Genomic DNA, 9,553 nt, shown 5'->3' on the forward strand with positions numbered 1-9,553 from the left:
GAACAAGATCAAATATAACTGTTACAATTTAAAATATCAAGGTTAGCTATTCGTGCAAACACTTTTAATCCTATTCTTTATGCTGGGCGATTATTTCATCAGTATGTTGTTGATTCTTATCTCCAAGTCGAAGCTAATAATTTGAATTATATAAAATTAAACCAACCAACGTGTAGAGGAATATTCAGGTCTTATGGATCATATTTCGAAAGCATCCGATAATACTAATTTACCTTTAGGAAGAGCCGTTATTTTGCCTTCTTCTTTTCAGGGGTCCGATAGAAACATGCGTGAACGATATTATGACACTATGGCAATCGTTTCTAAGTTTGGTAAGCCGGATTTATTTATAACATTTACATGCAATCCCAATTGGAGGGAAATTAAGGAAAATCTTTATAAAAGCCAGAACCCTTCGGATAGACCTGATTTATAAGCTAGAGTTTTTCATTTAAAATTATCTAAATTATTACACGATATTATTAAAAAGATTTATTTGGCAAATGTTCGGCATACGTTTATACCATAGAATTTCAAAAGAGAGGATTACCTCATGCTCATATGCTCATTATATTACATGAAAATAATAAAATTGAAACAGCTAAGTGTATAGATAATTTTGTTCGAGCTGAAATCCCAGATAAAAATGTCAAACTCTTATTATATGATATTGTAACTAATTTCTGAAATATTTTCTAAAAGAATCTCAACACAATCCTAACGGATATCCATTTTATCAACGTAGAGATAAGGGTTTTATTCATGTCGGAGGTAAGCCTGTCGATAATCGATACGTTATTCCTTATAAAAAATATCTATTATTAAAGTTTAATGCTCAACGTTAATGCCCGTCAATATTTATATTCCAATATACCATATCATTATATTTTCAGCGTTAATAATTAGAAACCAAGGCAAAGAAAAAAAAATATAATTACAAGGATGTATACGGTTGTCTGGGAAAAATTTAAAAAATATATGATAGAAGATTTCGCACATACCCATACAGATTCTTTTGCAATTAATATGGCCTTATCAGATATAGAAAAAGTTTTGCGTGACCATGGTTTTCATCTAAATAATTTTAATTTGCCTGTTCCTACTACAACAGTTGAAAATGATATTTATAATATTGAACTTAAGGCAGCTAAAGCATTGGAAATGATTTCTAAATTAAATCTTTTACAAAAATCATCTTTTGATTTAATCGTTCAATCTATCGAAAATAATGATTTTGCTCAGCGTTGTTTTTATATTGATGGTCCTGGTGGTTCTGGAAAAACTTTTTTGTATAACACCCTAATGTGCTATATAAGAAGCTCTATGTCGCTCTAACACGTTGCAGATTTAAAAAAAATATAAAAATTAAGATATTACCTACAAAAAACCAGGGCAAACTTTTGAATGATAATAGAGTATTTACTCTTAATGTCGTATATCAGGACATATTAAATTCTGTAGCTACAAATTAATAACGATACCCCATTGAGCAAAACCATCAAAGATCCGATACCATTATCAGTAAATTCTATTTTATACTTTCAATTTACACAATATATTTACAGCAAACTACAATCAACGAAATTTTGGGCAAGCGCTACAACCATGGAAATTAAAAAAACGAATCATATTGAGCAAAACCATCAAAGATCTGATACCATTATCAGTAAATTCTATTTTATACTTTCAATTTACACAATATATTTACAGCAAACTACAATCAACGAAATTTTGGGCAAGCGCTACAACCATGGAAATTAAAAAAACGAATCATATTGAGCAAAACCATCAAAGATCCGATACCATTATCAGTAAATTCTATTTTATACTTTCAATTTACACAATATATTTACAGCAAACTACAATCAACGAAATTTTAAGGTAAACGCTATAACCATGGAAATTAAAAAAACGAATCATATTGACCAAAACCATCAAAGATCTGATAACATTATCAGTAAATTCTATTTTATACTTTCAATTTACACAATACATTTACAGCAAACTACAATCAACGAAATTTTGGGCAAGCGCTACAACCATGGAAATTAAAAAAACGAATCATATTGAGCAAAACCATCAAAGATCCGATACCATTATCAGTAAATTCTATTTTATACTTTCAATTTACACAATATATTTACAGCAAACTACAATCAACGAAATTTTAAGGCAAGCGCTATAACCATGGAAATTAAAAAAATGAATCATATTGAGCAAAACCATCAAAGATCTGATACCATTATCAGTAAATTCTATTTTATACTTTCAATTTACACAATATATTTACAGCAAACTACAATCAACCAAATTTTGGGCAAGCGCTACAACCATGGAAATTAAAAAACCGAATCATATTGAGCAAAACCATCAAAGATCCGATACCATTAACAGTAAATTCTATTTTATACTTTCAATTTACACAATATATTTACAGCAAACTACAATAAACGAAATTTTAAGGCAAGCGCTATAACCATGGAAATTAAAAAAACGAATCATATTGAGCAAAACCATCAAAGATCCGATACCATTATCAGTAAATTCTATTTTATACTTTCAATTTACACAATATATTTACAGCAAACTATAATCAACGAAATTTTGGGCAAGCGCTACAACCATAGAAATTAAAAAAACGAATCATATTGAGCAAAACCATCAAAGATCTGATACCATTAACAGTAAATTCTATTTTATACTTTCAATTTACACAATATATTTACAGCAAACTACAATAAACGAAATTTTAAGGCAAGCGCTATAACCATGGAAATTAAAAAAACGAATCATATTGAGCAAAACCATCAAAGATCCGATACCATTATCAGTAAATTCTATTTTATACTTTCAATTTACACAATATATTTACAGAAAACTACAATCAACGAAATTTTAGGGCAAGCGCTACAACCATGGAAATTAAAAAAAACGAACCACATCGAGCAAAACCATCGATATTCCAGACGAATGCTTAATAATCTAACATCCCTCTCATTTTGAAAATATCTTTAATCTCATTTTTAGTAAAATTTTTGATATTATAAATTTTACTATATTATATTTTTTATCTGGTTACAAATGCATATGTGTTGGAACCCAATAATCGTGAAGTCTTGAGGTATATACAATTATTATTATATATTTTCTTATAATTCATATCTTTGTCTCTTTTTTTCTATTTCTTCCTTCTTTTTTTCATTTCTTTGCTCCCCTGAAATCCATCTCCTACCTTCACGCGGTGGGGAGTGAACAGAAATGCTGACTAACAGGAGCTCTGGTGGATAATACTGGTATTTGTGGTGTCAAGTTTACATGTAATAAATCTGAATTATTGGATGAAATTTTCTTTTAACTTAGTACCTGGCACCATTAATATCCATAATCCTTTCAAATGAGATAACTCTAATTCCCCGTCATTCTTGACGGGTTATTAGCTAGGATTAAATAATAAGGATCTTATTACATTTTAATAAATTTTGGTCGGTATTTAGCAAATTAGGTTGGTATTTAGAATATTTCCATACATTCACTTGGTAGTAAGCATCATTAACCTTGATTTCAATATCGTCTTTGACTAAAAATTTCTCTTTTATTAATATTTTTGAATAATGTTAATGTACTCACATGGAAAGGTAATTTAAAAAAAATGTATTTATAAAAAATAAGTTTTATGTTGGAAAATTGATATTCAAATATTTGTAAAAATTTTTTTTTTGGGGGGGGGGGGGTAAAATTTTTATTAGCTGAATGATATTTATGAGAACAGTCAAATTTGCGATGGGGGGGGGTCCCCCCATTGATTACGCGCCTGCTCCTGCACCAAACTAAACTACATATCCATATTAATAGTATAACCAGCGCTTCAAAAATATTATACTGAACCTCCCAGTATTTAACAAATTTTAAACATTTCATCCTGGCGTTATAAAAAATTTATGATTAATTTCAAAATAAAAATCTTGGTTATTTGTAATGTCAACAAGTAAGATATTATAAGTAGCGTAAATAAGCCAATGATGCACATATACATGCACACTTAATAGGTTAATGTATGACACAATTCTTGTAAATTTCTTGTAACAGATTTAGGTTTCACCACCGTGGGACTGTCTTATTCACTACAATTTTGGGTAAATTTGTCTAATAGATTTATATATATAAGAATTTGGGCAGCACTTCCGTGTAACTTGGCTTATTTAGTAAAAATTTGAGCGAGTTTCTAATAGGTTTATTTTCGCAAAAATTTTGGCAGCACTTCCGTACAATTGGTTTTTACTGGCCAAAATTTGGGCAGCACTTCCGTATAGTTTGTCTCTTTTTACTTACAACCAACACTATCGCTTTCTCAATGAAACAACTCAACAAATGTGTATACTACCAACTTTCGATATTTTGTGAATATAAAGAATTTATTTTTTAGATAATAAATTCAATCAAAACTCCATTATTTACAATGAATTAATTATTATGGCATTATGAGCTTGCTGAAATATCTAAACCTTTTAAATTACATTTAAAAGGATAGTTTATTTGGGAAACAATGTGTATGATTGTTTGCAATATATAGATTTAGTCGATGAATTGTATTATAATAATAGTATAATAAAAAGTATTAATTTTTACAGCATTAAATTATGTTTTATTTCATCTCAAAATTTAATAGATAACCCGCCAAAAAATTTATCCTACCCCCATTAAAGCAACTTACCCCTACCCCCTCAAAAAAATAGGATGCAAACTGTTCCTACCCCTCCCGCTCATGTAGACTCTGCTCTTACCTAATTCTTGCCTATAACCGCCCAATAAATAGGTAAATAAACTTTCACCTAACTCTTGCTAACTATAACGGCCCATCAAATAGGTAAATACACTCTTAACTTGCTGACTATAATCACCCAACAAATGGGTAAATACAATCTTAATAGCTTGTTCACGCGAAGGTCGCGAGTTTTTGGCCACCAACTTTTCTAAGTTTAATAAACTCTAATTAATTAAATTAATATTAAAAAAATTTTTAAATATAACTATATTTTTTTTTTTTACTTGATATATTTTTACTTGCTTTTTCCTTTCTATGTTTACACGAAAACGCACAAAAATAATAATTTATTTTTTGTTCTTTTATTGCGAAAAAAAATAATATATATATTAAAAAAAAACACAAATTCCTCAAAACAACAAAATAATATTATCTAAAATAAAATAATATAACTAATCTACACTGAACCATAAAATAATATTATCTAAAATTAATAAAATAACAAATCTACGCGAAACACTAAAATAATATTACAATCAATAAATTATCCAAATACATCACATCTATTAATGTTTATTCATTTATTATTGAATATATCTAAGAATTTAATTTTTTATAAGTTTTTATAGAATAAGAAAATGAACCTAGCTCCAATTAAGAGAGAATATATGAAAAATTTTTACCTAAGCATTTGCAGTTTACCTTGGCATTTGTAGTTTAGTCAAACGGTATTTTATATCCAATACAGCAAAATTAAATTAAACAACTGACATTCTATATCAAAATAAAATGATGAACATTTTTTTATTTACTCCCTTCAAAATAGAATATCATGAAGCATTTTTTTGTCTATGGAATCATACTAATAAAAGCTATATGAAGATAAAATTTTAGGCTTAAATATTTTTAATTTTAAAACGAGATTAAGTGGTTTGCCAATATATGAGGTTTCCCTAACTCCAGTCTCCCTTATTCAAAACTGTCAAATATTTATAAAAGAATGTAAAAATTTCTGATTATAATTTTAATGTAGACCTTTTTAAAAATGTGTTCAATTCTACATATTTAACAGTGTCTATTTTGTTAGAATAATCAATAACACATTTTTATTTAAAGTTAGATAATAAAGAAATAAGAAAACAATAATTAAATAAGAAAGTAACTGTGGAAGAAAAAGAAAAATGTCAAAAAATATTTTAAATGATATAAATTAATCTACAAACTGTAGCCAAAATTATAATAAAAAATATTTTGACTTATAATTTTAATAACTATTATAAACCAAAATTATTTTAGAATATAATGTTATAAATTCAATTTTTAAAACAATTTTATAAAAATATTTTTACATGTTTTATGTATCCTGTAAATAAGGATATAAATAAAAAAATAATAAGGGGTGTAAAAGATCTCTGTAAGTGATACAAGTTTCATTATGGGAAGATGACAATTATCCGATCTTTTTTCCCTGTCTATTTTTACATTTGCAATTTGACCCTAAAATTTAAAATTTTTGTTAATTAAAGTGTTGTGATGATTTAATGAAACATATTGACGATTAAATTCAAAAAATTATTATCTTTGCAAAAATAATTAAAATATAGACAAAGCATTATTGAAATTTCTTTTATTATTCCTTTTGTTATTTTAATTATTTTTGCAAATATTATAATTTTATATGAATGGGTTTGAATTTAATCGTCAATATGTTTCATTAAATCATCACAACACTGTATTTTAATTTTAATATTTATTTTAAGTTTTAATGTTTTACGGCAATTGCAAAAATAGTTTCTGTTTAAATATAGTTTATATGTTTGTTTAAATTTCATTTTATTTTACTATTGCGTAAAATATGGTTTATCCACTTATTGATTTATATAAACATATTTATATTGTTGACAAAAATAGATATGTATAAAGACAGTCATGTATTATTTATGAAAAATTTTATATTTAAAATCTGATTTCATGACAATTTTAGAATGTGGAATCATTTTCAAACCCCTCCAATTCTCTAATATAACAGTTTTATAATGCAATTATTAATCTTGACCAAAGATAAAACTTATACTATTTCGGCCTGATGTCTAAGATTCTATTGTGTTTTAACTAGCTTATAATAATTATTATGTTTTTTTGTTCTAGTGATATGTTTTTATATTACCATTTATATTTTTGCTTTCTTTGTTCAATTAGAAGTGATGTGTTTTTCTCATTATCATTTATATCTTTTTTTTCTTTGTTCACGTATACCGAGTCTGTTTTGATTTCATCCAGAAAACTGGTTCTAGCCAGTTTTCGAGATGGACCTGGATTATTAATATTCTTTTTTTTTATTATTTAATTTATATATATAAAGACCTCGAAAAATCAAATTCAGGATCGATTTTTATTTTTTTACTTGTTTCTGTCCGATATTGGAAAAATAAATTTTTTGATTAACGATTAAAATAAATTCTTGTATTTTAATTATTCGACTACAATTAAATTAAATTCGAGTTTCATAAATTACTCGTTACACGGACAGTATCTACCCCAGCCCGACGGTGGGACCCGTCTGTCCAACTTCAACAGATTCCAACAAAATCAACAAGTAATATAAAAATTATATCTCATTTAATCTATTAATACATGGTTTATATACCTTTATATGATTATATTTAAAAAAGATCGCATGTTGGCGTTTAAATATTACCTGAATTAATATTAATGATAATTATGAAACATTTCTTAATTAGCATAATTATTAATAAAGTGAATGAAAAACAAATATGTTGTTGTGATGAACATTTAAAGTAAAAATTATTTTATTTTCTTAGTAAGAGGACTTAAAGGTGTAATGTGATATTATATTTAGAAGTTGTGTTACAGGATAATATAATCATTTATTATATCACCTTCACACACATATCTCATTTTAAAAGTGTTTATTTTAGTTGTTAAAAAATGTGTGTTGTCCATTTGTAAGAATAAGATAGTTTCTTTAATTTTTTTTTTAATAAATATGAAAATTTTGTATTGTAAAAATCTTTATTAGTTTTTATTTTATTTGCTATTAAGTGTCAAGTGAAAATAAATTAAATAATAAAAGAAAGAGACAATTATGGAAATGAAACTTTTAATGTTTCACGGATTAAATGGTATGTAATTTGTATATGGTTATTGAAAAAAAAACTGCGGGAAAAAATAAAACCTTACTTGAAATCCCTTACTATACTCAAATTACAATTTAAGGGAACTAACTAAAGACGGTTATTTTGTAACAACACGATATTTTTATTCTAATATTTAATATGATTTTTTTAATAATCAATTATTTATAATAAACGAATTATTTCAGACAATAATTTCCAATATTCAAAAAAAACATTAAGGAAAAAAAAATCTCATGATATTTTTTTAAAATAAAAATAATGATTCTTGGTAAAAAAAAATATTATAAAAACCAAGTTCAAATGATTGACATTTCAAATAAAAAAAAATATATTATAATTTATGACAGTTATCTATTCTGGATCATTTTTGTTAAGTCAAACTGTTGTAGTTTTGTATTTTTGTTATATATATAATGTTATATATAAAATGTCAATCAAATGGGGTCTTTTGAAAATAGTTTTTTTCAGTGAAGAAAGAAAGAAAGAAAGAAAGAAAGAAAGAAAGAAAGAAAGAAAGAAAGAAAGAATTATTATGATTTGTAACAAAAGATAACCTTTTTTTAGGAAGCTTTGTCTTACAGCTGATGGAATGTTTTATGATGTGATGTTCTATGATATGATTATGATTATAAAATTAATATAATTCATGGGAAATAAAGTTAAATATTATTATACATATATTCGTTTGTATATTTTTTGATTGAATGTGTTAGTTGTAGTAGTATTATGTGTATTTAAATTCAATGGTGTTAAAGATATATCGTATTTTTATATGAAAAAGAAATGAGGTCAAAGATATATCGTATTTTTATATGAAAAAGAAATGATGTTAAAGATATATTGTATTTTTATATGAAAAAGAAATGAGGTAGGTCAAAGATATATTGTATTTTTATATATGAAAAAGAGATAATGTGAAGGTTGTAATTTATTTTTATTTGAAAAAGAAAAAATTGTTTTTTAGTTAATTTTTTTTTCGCGTAAAAAAGAGAATTTTTTTATGACGAATTTTTTTTATATAAAATAATTTTGATTATAAAGAGTACATTATAGAAATAAAATTATAAATATTTTATCGTGTAATTAACCCAAACTAGTCTAATAAGTTATAAGAAGACGACAAAATTAGTGTTAGATGTAACACAAACAATTAAAGAAATAAAATAAAATCGTGAGAGAAAAAGATGGTGTTTAATTTTCTCATTTTAAATTTATTTAATTTTTCGATTAAAATTAAAATATATTTTAATAATATACAATCCGCAAGTTGGCGTTTATTGAATTTTAAATTATATTTTAATATATAAAATTATTATCATACTATATCATTCTAAAATCTAAACGATAGTTAAAGTATAAAATAAATTATGTAAACATTTAATTACGATTTTAATTATTATTATTTGATCCTTATATATTTAAAAGTATTAAAATAAAATCTTTACATATATAATATCTCATTCGTTAGAATCATATTTATATTAATTTCTCTGAAACTATAAAAAACATTCATTAATTTTACCTTTCTTTTACCGATAATGATAATATAACGTTGAGAGTTATCAATTTTTATTTATCTGTAAAATCTTAGATTTTAGTATGTATAATCCCTTTTTTATAGTAGCACCAAAGG

At 25.3% G+C, this 9,553-nt stretch overlaps 1 long non-coding RNA gene across 1 annotated transcript; it reads left to right on the plus strand.

Annotated features, from left to right (window-relative positions):
* Positions 1–7,038: 7,038 nt before the first annotated feature.
* LOC135926483 (uncharacterized) lies at positions 7,039–8,962 on the plus strand. The gene is made up of 3 exons (XR_010571892.1): positions 7,039–7,358; positions 8,485–8,578; positions 8,702–8,962. It is a non-coding gene; the product is annotated as an uncharacterized LOC135926483 (long non-coding RNA).
* The last annotated feature ends 591 nt before the right edge of the window (positions 8,963–9,553 follow it).

Source organism: Gordionus sp. m RMFG-2023, chromosome 3, assembly GCF_954871325.1.
Source record: "Gordionus sp. m RMFG-2023 chromosome 3, tfGorSpeb1-WG-v2, whole genome shotgun sequence".
In the NCBI taxonomy this organism is placed as follows: domain Eukaryota; kingdom Metazoa; phylum Nematomorpha; class Gordioida; order Chordodea; family Parachordodidae; genus Gordionus; species Gordionus sp. m RMFG-2023.